The sequence below is a fragment of the Manihot esculenta genome, chromosome 10 (assembly GCF_001659605.2).
Source record: "Manihot esculenta cultivar AM560-2 chromosome 10, M.esculenta_v8, whole genome shotgun sequence".
NCBI classification, from domain to species: Eukaryota; Viridiplantae; Streptophyta; class Magnoliopsida; order Malpighiales; family Euphorbiaceae; genus Manihot; species Manihot esculenta.
The window spans coordinates 17,811,136-17,821,816 of record NC_035170.2 but is presented as its reverse complement, the minus strand read 5'-3'; the positions used below and the strand labels follow the sequence as shown (position 1 = coordinate 17,821,816).

The following is a 10,681-nucleotide window of genomic DNA, read 5'->3' as shown; positions in this document are numbered from 1 at the left end:
TGGCCGCCGAACCTGCCTATGGTGGCATGTTTTGGCCGCCTAAACTCGCCCCCAAAAGTTAGACTTTCGGCTCTGGAGGGGAATTTCGGCCGCCGAACCTGCCGCTGAAAGTGCATGAGTTTCAGATCTGGAAGGGGGTTCGACCGCCGAAGGTGCCGCCGAAAGTCCCCTGTCCAAGCCTTCCTTTGCATGTTTTCTATGAATGTTTTGTGATGTTTTAGGGGGGTTTTTGGGGAGATGTTTAGAGTTATGTTAGAGAATGTTTGGTCCCTCATTTGAGTTCACCTGTGTAGGATCGGACCTGAGAGACCGAGGAGGTCAACAGTGAGCTAGCTGCTACAGAATCAGTAAAGCGTCAGCCAGAGGTGAGTAGAGCACAATTTATTTATCTTAAAGAAATGAAATCTTATTAGCATGACTCATGCATCACGAATGCCATAATATGTATTAGGTTGTTTTGCATTAGAATTCACGAATATGATGCATTGCATTAATTATTGTTGATGTGGATGGTTATTGGATGATCCATTAGTCCTCGATGTGATATGTTATGATATGAGATGGAAAGACCAGGTGTGGCCTAATCGCCCCTGGCACAGAGTAAGAGAAGACCAGGTGTGGCCTAATCATCCCTGGCACAGTTGGACATGTTATGTTATGTTAAGAGGAAGTCCTGAGGAGCTCCATTGAGGGCCGGGCATTTATTGGATATGTAGAGGACTATTGGTGACAATCCCATCTTAAGGTGATTTATTTGTGTTGTGATGCATTCCATGATGGCATATTTTTATAAATTGTTTTTATTGTTCTGCTCACTGGGCTTTAGAAGCTCACACTTTCCCCTAACTCCCAAGTTTGCAGGTTCAGGATAGACCGGGAAGTCGTCAAGAGTAAAAGAGGTGTCTATGTATTAGAATAGTAGTGGACATGATGAAATGACATGTAATGTAATGAATTGTAAAATGATGTAATGTAAAATAATGTAATGATGATTAGTATTGTGCTTGGCCCTAGTTTTGTAGTTAATCCCTGTTGTACATGATCTTGATGTAAATGTTTTAATGTTATGGTATGTTGAATCAAGCTTGATGTATGAGATGTGACCCAACTGGAGCATTTGATGAGGGCTCCAGTAAGGGGTTTTATGTTTACAGTCTGGTGCATGCACAGGTCAAGCTTGGTATATGTGAAAGTTTAAAGTTTTTATGTAAATGTATGATCATGTATGGGATTTTACTAGATGTACAGGATGTATGTTAGGCTTGCTACGGGTCCCGGCGACCTTAAGTCGATCTGGATCCTAGCGCCGGTAGCGGTCCGGTTTTCGGGTCGTTACAATGGAAAAGACATTTTATTGTTATTTATGGATATAGATTGTTATTTAACCAAACCATGTTAAAATTGTGCCTATTTTATTTTTTAGTTGCAATATTTAATTTTTTATCAATCAATAATTTTTCCAACACTTTTCCCCTCTCATTTCACTAATTCTATTTTGTTTTGTTAATCTTTATTTGATTTCCTTTTATCTCTTTTTTTATTCATATTTCTTTTTATTTCTCATGGATTCACCTATTTCTATAAAGACTATAATATGATATCGTGTCCATTATTTTGTTTGTTCTATTTATGTATCTTTGTACAATGACGTTTTGTTACTTTACTTTGTCATTTTATTTGTTTGCTTTCTATTAAGCCCTAGTCATGTGTTTAGGGTTGCCTTTCTTATACATATAAATACTTCTCTTTCTCTTGTTCTCAAGATTATAATGCAATAATCAATTTTCTTTCTCTTGGTTAGTTTTGTATATTGTATCATAGTGTGTTAGATGAAATTTCTTGATCTATACCGTTTCTTTCTCATATCTTGTTTGCTTTCTTCCTTTTTTTCATCGCGAGGATTATCTGAATATGGATGATTGGAATGGAGACACATCCTGTGAAAATCAAACGGTTGCTATAAGGGAGGAGCGACGGGACCAGAATGCTGGAGATCCTTTCTCTCTACAAAATTCAGACCATCATGTATGATTTTAGCTACTGCATGTCTTGTTGGCACCACCTTCAAATCCTAGAGTAGAGTGATTCGAATAGTGCTCGGTGCTAAACAAAAATTAGGGTTTATAGATGGCACGATCTCAATTCTAAAGGAGAATTCAGATACGTTTGCAAAATGGAAATGATGTGACTATATGATCACATCATGGATCTTAAATTCAATCTCGAAGGAGTTAGTGGAGGCTTTCACTTTTACTCCATCTGTGAGTGATCTGTGGCTTGAGCTAGCTAAGAGGTATGATAAGAGTAATAGCCTCTTAATCTACCAGTTACAGAGTAAGATTAATTCCATATCACAAGAAAATATATCAGTTTTGGTTTACTTCACCAAACTGAAGGTCTTTTGGCAAGAGCTAGGATCTATTGAGATCTTGCCTCCATGTATCCATGCAATGATTGAGAAAATAAATGAAATTCACAACAGGAATAAATTGATGCAATTTCTCATTGGTCTGAATGACTCTTTTGATCCTATTAAAGATAGGGTTCTTATGCATCTTCCATTACCTTCTATGAACAAGGCCTACTCTATGGTTTTGAAATTCGAGTCTCAAAGGCAAGTCTTAAGAGTTGTGCCTACTATAAATGAATCTTTAGTTCTTTTCAATAAGGCTCAAACCTCATTCCAATCAATAGCATGTTGAATTATCTTCAACATGAGATACACAGGATGGTTAAGGGAAAGTGTAGTGCTAGTGTTGATACTGGAAATAATTCAATACAAGAAATTGAAAACATTTCAAGTCAAATTTTTGCTTCCTTTTTTGGTAAATTTCACACTTTCAATAATTCTTGCACTGAAATTTCTATGAATAATATATGGAAAATTGATACAGGAGATACTGATCATATGTGTCCTTCTATGTCTATGTTTTATTCTTTTACTCTTTTGACATATAATGTCACAGTATACATACCAAATAAATCTTTTATTAAAGTTTTTCAATCCAGTTTTGTGTCTCTGCATCCTAAATTGTCTTTACATGATACTTTATTTGTGCCAAGCTTTCATTACAATTTACTATTAGTAAGTAAATTGCTTAGAAACACAAATATGAAACTTATCTTCTATTTTAGTTACTATCTGTTCTAGGACCAATAGACTAAGGAAGTCATTACAGTAAGAAAAATATTGGCAGGGCTACAGAAACTTCACAGGTCAAGTTTCTCTGCTAGTATAATATCTAGTGTCCTGAATGACATTGGACATATCTTTGTAAATACCACACTCTCTGAAATCCCTTCAAATCTAAATAAAAAGAGTATGATTTGTTCTAGTTTATAACTTTTGAATGAGAATTCGTTACATTCTAGACTAGGACATGCATTTTAGGGTTAACTGAAACACATTAATGGGCAAGAAAATGCAGTATAATTTCACTATTTGATTTATCCTCTAGCTAAACAAATAAAATTATCTTTTAACCATAGTAAATCTAAATCTTTGACTGCTTTTAAACTTCTTCATATTGATATATGGGGTCCTTATAGAATAGAATCTCCTTTAGGAGAGAAATACTTTGTCACCATTATAGATGATTACACAAGAGCCACCTGGACCTTCATGATTAAAGATAAAACTCAATGCTCTGTTGTTCTAAAACACTTCTTTAAAATGGTGAACACACAGTTTGGCACTCAGGTCAAAACTATTAGAACAGACAATGAAATTGAATTCTTGAGTGATAAGTATACTAAACTAGTAACCTCTTTTGGCATAATTCATCAAAGATCTTGTCTTTATACACTACAGCAAAATGGTATTGTAGAGAGAAAATATAGGTATTTATTAGAGACAATTAGAGCCATAAGATTTCAAGCTAGTTTTTCGAAATATTTTTAGGCAGAGTGTGTCCATGCTGTAACTTATAAATAGAATGCCTATGCAACACTAGGGATGGGTCAATCCTTATGAGATGTTGTATAGCACTTCACCCACTAATACACATCTAAGAGTAATTGGTTGCCTTGCTTATGTAACTAACACATCCCATAAGGATAAATTTAGTGAAGGGTTTTAAAATGTACTCTATTGGGTTACCCAGGAAAGTATAAGGGATAAAGTCTCTATAATTTGCAAAATGGCAATGTCATGATTAGTAGGCATGTTGTCTTTAAAGAAGAAATTTTTCCTTTTAAGGAAAATAACTCTTCTTCTATTCCATTGGCGATCTTGTCCCTGATTTGCCTTTTGATACCCCTCATGTTTCTCTCCATCTTGATGATTCAACCTCCAATGTTTCAGATCATTTTGATGATTTAACCTCCACTGTTCTAGATTTCCCATTACCTGCTGAACACCCTTCTCTAATATCCCAATGTATTCCTCTTAGAAGGTCTACTAGGTTTGTGAGCAAACCTGTTTAGCTTACTAACTTTGTTAGTACAATCATCACTAATAATTCTGTTGTTTCCTCTTCTCTCACCCTTTCTCCCTCTCACTACTCTTATCTGTTTAATGTTTCCATAGTCCATAAACCCTCTACTTACCTTCAAGCATCAACAGATGCTCACTGGATTGATGCCATCCAACAAGAGTTGGAGGCATTGAAAATCAATGAAACCTGAATTTTAACCACCTTGTCCAAAGGCAAAAAGGTCATTAGGTGTAAGTGGGTTTACAAGGTGAAATGTAAGACCACAGGGGAGGTAGATACATATAAGACTCGTCTTGTAGCCAAGGGGTATAATTAAATTGAAGGCTTGGATTATAAAGATAGATTTTCCTCTATAGCCAAACTCACTACGATTAGAATTGTTATAGCTTTGGTCACTGCTAAAGCCTAGCTTGGTTTTCAATTAGATATTAATAATGCCTTTTTACATGGGCATATAATTGAGGAGATATACATGGTACCTCCTCAAGAATATTCTAAAGCACAACCTAGGCAAGTTTGTCTTCTAAAAAGATCTGTTTATAGGCTTAAACAAACCTCCAGGCAATGGCATTTGAGTTTACCTCTTTTCTTAAAGCAATTGAGCTTTAAGCAATCTCAAAATGATTACTGCTTATTCACTAAACACTCTTCTCAATATTTCTTGGTTTTATTGATCTATTTGATGACATCATTGTCACTGGCACTTCTGTCTTTACGATAGACTCTGTTAAGCATGCTCTTAATTCTAAATTTACTATTACATATCTAAGTCACTTGAAATACTTTCTTGATCTTGAAATTGCTATATTTGACCATGGAACTATTCTCAGTCAAAAGAAACTTGTTTTGGATATTATTATTGATACTAGTTTGTCTAACTAGAAACCTGCCAAGTCTCAGTTGTCTGAGGGCCTACATCTTACTTCTGACTCTGAAGATCTGCTCCCTTATCCTGATGTCTATAGGAGACTCATTGAGAGGTTTCTATATTTTAATATAACTAGACCTAATATTCGCCATGTAGTTCAGCATCTTAGTAAGTTTATGGCCAATTCTAGACAGCCTCATATGGCTATTGCCTTACATATTCTCAAATACCTGAAAGGTAGACCTAGTTAGGGTCTATTCTTTCTTGCATATAATGATCTTAAACTTTTTATTTTTTTGTGATTTCTAATTAGACATCTGATCAAGCATAATTTAGCCACATTTTTATCATATCTCTTACTATTTATTTACACATTTTTCTAGCTTAATTTGTGTTTTTGTTATGTTTTTACAAAAAAGGAAGAAATTGAAAAGTTGGAGAAAAAGTGAAGAAAAAGCTGGAAAAGTGATTGGGTCAAAGTGATTTGCCCAAATCACTCGCAGGAACTGGCCAAGTCATTCGCAGAGTCAGAGGCAAAAACTGGACTGAATCCCAGAGAGCGATTGGGGCAGATTGAGCAAGTGACTTGCCCAAGTCACTCGCAGAAACTGCCCAAGTCACCTTGACAGCAGAAGTTGACAGCAGAGGCGGGAAAAGAGCAGAAAATCCAAATTCAAAGAAAAGAAGTCCAAGTCCACTTCAAACACCACAAGATCAGTCCCAAGAGCCACGCCCTTCACTTAGAGAGTTCCATTCTCAATCAAATACAAAATCCAAAGAGGAATCAAAGACTACAAAGAAGACTAAATCAAATTGAGATTCCAAAACCCTAATCAAATTGGAATTGGGATTCTCCAGCTATATAAGGGCAACATCCAAACCAGCATCCTATCATCATCTTTCAGCATCTGCCATCCTCGGAAATTCTCCAGCAACACAGCAGAAACTTTCTTTTTCTTTTCTTCTTTATTTTTGTGTATTTTAGTCACCATGAGTGGCTAAATTCATTATTTTCTAGTTGAAGTTGGAAAATTCAGATTTGTGATGAATTGGGAGATTTAAATCTCCATTGTTAAACTTCTAGTTATTTTCAATATTTATGCAATTTGATCTTTCTATAATTGTTGCTTTGCTTTTAGAATCAATTTAGGCCTATTGCTTTTAATTGCTTGAGTAACAATTGTTTGAATAATTTAAGTCCGTAATTGCTTATATTATTTGAACACAAATTTAATCAAGTTGCATGATCTAAACTTGACCACGCGGTTGGCAAGGTTAGAATTAGGTTTCTCTAAATCTTAATGCAGTTAACAGTTGTTCGATGCCAAAGGCCCCAAGGACGTTCCTTGGCAACTTGTTAACTAGTGTTTGATTAGCGAACGTTTCCTAATCAAACTAGAACTAAGGAGGAATTTGGATTGTGAGAAGCGTCTTCCACATCCTAAACTAATTTATTGAGATAAATAGGAGTATTAAAGAATCAATGATCAATTCTAAACAATCTGAAATATATCCATACTTCAACTAGAAGCTTTTCTCTTATTGATTTACTCATCTTTAATTTATTGCTTTCTTTTGCTATTTAGTTTTAATTCATCAAATCAAACCCCCCTCTTTTAATTACTTGTTATTACTTGCCTTAGTCATCAATAGGAAAATTCGTAGTGTCAAATCCCTGTGGTTCGACCCTATTGCCACTATCTACAAGTTAATTGTTGATTGTTTAATAGGTTTATTTTTGACGGCTTCGACAACCGCGTATCAAAAATTGGCGCCGTTGCCGGGGATTTGATCTAACTAACGTATTTTCCTTTTATGACCAGGGCTGATCGTAAAGAAGCTCTTCTTTACGATTTAGAAATTGAACATACTGCCAAGAGCTTGAGAAAGCAAGCAAACTTGAGGAACCAAGCCTCAAAACCATCTACATCAGCATCGGCAACAAATCTGGTGTCCACCATTCAATCTGCTGCACAAGTTACTGAGGAACCTGCTGCTGCATTTGCTGAATAAAGTTGCTAAACCAATTGTTGAAACTGCTGTACATGCTGCACTTTTTGAATCTATTGCTGCACAAGCTGCTGCACTCAGAACCAGCCCCTAAAATTGCACCAAAACCAGCCCAAAAACCAGAAATTTTTGCCAACAAAATCCCAGAACCAGCCCCTAAAACAGCAACTGAACCAGCTGCTATAAAGACAGTCATAACAGCACCCGAAGAGGCAGAAAATGCAGCAGCTACTGCTCTTGAACCAGCTGCTGTCCTTGCTGAATTTGAAGCTAAAAATGTTGAGGCAAGAGCTCCAATGGCACAAGAAAGAACTCTTTGTGAACTAGCAACACCCTTGGATGATCAAGCACTATGGTGCATCACTTACCCACCTTTGGCAGCCCCTTTTGAGCTCAAAACCGGATTAATTCATCTTCTTCCAAAATTCAGAGGTCTTAAAAATGAGGATCCACACAAGCACCTCAAAGAACTTCACATTGTGTGCTCAACAATGCGGCCTCAAGGTATTTCCGAAGAGCATGTTAAATTAAGAGCTTTTCCCTTTTCTCTTGATGATTTTGCCAAAGAATGGTTGTTCTATTTACCACCTGGATCCATCACTTCATGGGATGGGATGGTGAGAGTCTTCTTGAGAAAATACTTCCCAACCTCAAAAGCTATTGGCATCAGAAGAGAGATTAGTTGCATCAAGCAAAAGGATTATGAAGAGCTATATGAATATTGGGAAAGATTCAATCGATTGTGCATAAGCTGCCCTCAACATGACATCTCTGATAAGTCACTCATTGAATACTTCTATGGAGGTTTGCTACCTTCAGAAAGAAAGTTCATAGACGCAGCATGTGGAGGATCAATTGAAGACAAGTCACCTCAAGCCATAAGGGATTTAATTTCCACCATGGCAGCAGCCTCACAGCAATTTGGAGACCAAGAACAGCCACCAAGAAGGGTGAATGAGGTGAGTACATCCACTTTAGCATCCCAAATTTCTGATCTCACCAATGTTGTCCATAGCCTTGTTGTGGGTCAAGCCCAACAAATCCAGCAGATTCAGCAGCCCAAACCATGTGGAATATGTGCAAACTTGAGCCACCCTACTGACCTATGTCCCTCCCTTCAAGAAGAGGACCAACAAGTAGGAGGATTTAATGGGCAAAGAAGTTATGCAAGGGCCAATCAATATCCAAGCTACCAGCAAAGGAACCAAGCTCAAACTGCACCTCAGAATCCCAATGCACCTCTTGAAGAGATTGTGCAGAATTTAGCAAATACTGTGCAAAGTCTTGAGAGACAAGTGAGTCAAATGGCCTTTTCAATGAGCAAATTGGAGTCTCAAGGGAAGCTACCCTCCCAAACTGAGATAAATCCAAGACAAAATGTTAGTGCCATCACATTGAGGAGTGGAAAAGAGCTGCAAGATAGCAAAGTTGAGAAATTGAAGAAACAAGCCATGGAAGAAAATCTGCCAGAAAGTGATCAGGGCAGTGATTTGCCCAAATCACCCAGACAATCTGCCCAAATCAGTGAGCAGACAGACTTGACAGAAAGTGATTTGCCCAAATCACCAAACGATTTGCCCAAATCACTAGATCAGGCAGAACCCAGTCAAGGGCAGAAACAGCAACCAGCAGACAAATTCAAGGTACCTCCTCCCTTTCCCAAGAGATTTGCAAGATCACAAAAAGAAAAAGAAAAGAAAGAAATACTTGCAACCTTTCACAAAGTGGAGATCAACATACCTTTGCTTGATGTTGTCAAACAAATACCAAGGGACACCAGCCAGGAAGATGAGGAAAATAGGAAAAATTTGAAAGAAACGGAAGAGACAGCATGCTGCACAGACTGTTCCAAAGGTGATTTGCCCAAATCACTTGTACAGATAGAATCTGATTTGCCCAAATCACTTGAACAGGTAGAAATCAGATCAACAATGCAGACAGATTTTGATTTGCCCAAATCATCAGTGCAAGCAGAATTCGATTTGCCCAAGTTCAGTACCAGATTGCAGCTACCTTTTATGGAGAAATATGAATTGGAGTTCAAAGTGCTGCCCAATCACCTCAAAATTTCAAACATAGGGGCTAGAGGCACACCTCACTTGAAAGAGGAGAAATTAATCATGCTATTTCATGAGTACATGAAAGAAATAGGATGGATTATAACCAAAATGAAAGGTGTGCTACACTTCTTACTTAATTCTGTGGGAATCCTTTTCCCTCCCCCTATTACTTGAGCCTTGATCAAATCAGAAAAGTCCAGCCCGCGACTTTAAACTAGGGCGCTACTGGGAGGCAACCCAGCAGAGGTGATTTGCGCAAATCAATGGGAAAATCAGCAGAACTTAACTACAGCAGAGGTGATTTGGCCAAGTGATTTGCCCAAATCAGCAGAACCTCCAGCAGCTGATCAATCTGCAGAATCTCGCCTTGACAGAATGGAGGCCCGAACCATACACATGGAAGGCATGCTGCAGCTGCTGGTTCAACACTTCATACCTGCAGACCACCATCACAGCTGATTTGGCCACTGATTTGGCCAAATCACCACCCTAGGGAGTCCCTTTCTCTCTTATTTTTCTCTTTATATGTTTTGCATTGGCCATGAGCGTGTGTTCAGGATGAAGACAGCTAATCAGACAGCATCCTGCCCCAGCAGAAGAACCAGCAGATGTGAATCACTTCCTGCCCACAGAACAGCAAAGACAGTGATTTGGCTGGGTGATTTGCCCAAATCACTGAGGCAATTTGCCCAAATCACCCCAGGCCAGGAAGTCCCTTTCCCTTTCCTTCTTAATTTATATGTATATATGTTCACACATTGGGGACAATGTTTGCAATAGGTGTGGGGGGGTGTTTGGAGAACATTTTGCACAGTCTTCACTTGCACAGTCCTCACCATGTTTAGTTTTCTTTTACATTCTTTTTGTTTCTTTTTGCATTAGTCTTACCTCTTTCACACACCAGAAAATTTTTTCTTCCACACATATGCACACACACACAGAATTTTGTTTTTTTTAGCCTATTGCTCTACTCAGCATAGATGACTAAGCCAAAAGAGTTCCTTACCTCATGACCCCATTAAATTATCCAACCCTTTAAACCTAAATTGAACCATGCACAGTGTGTAGCCCTTACTTAGGAAGTTCTTTTTCTTGAATTGAGTTCTTGAAACTGCTGTGGCCAATAGGAAAGGAAAATAAAATACATGCAATAAAAGTTAGTGTAATTCTCTTTGAGTTGATTTGCCCAAATTGATATAAAAAGGAAAAAGAAAAAGAAAAACTCAGCAAATCAGAAAGCACAACCTGTTCCTATGATCTAAGACTATGAACTGTGCCTAAAAGCCACTTGGAGAAGTGACCAACTG

General features: G+C 37.7%; 1 non-coding gene across 1 annotated transcript; it reads right to left on the bottom strand.

Annotated features, from left to right (window-relative positions):
• Positions 1-7,976: 7,976 nt before the first annotated feature.
• LOC122724953 lies at positions 7,977-8,083 on the bottom strand. The gene has a single exon (XR_006352403.1). It is a non-coding gene; the product is annotated as a small nucleolar RNA R71 (small nucleolar RNA).
• Between the last annotated feature and the right edge of the window lie 2,598 nt (positions 8,084-10,681).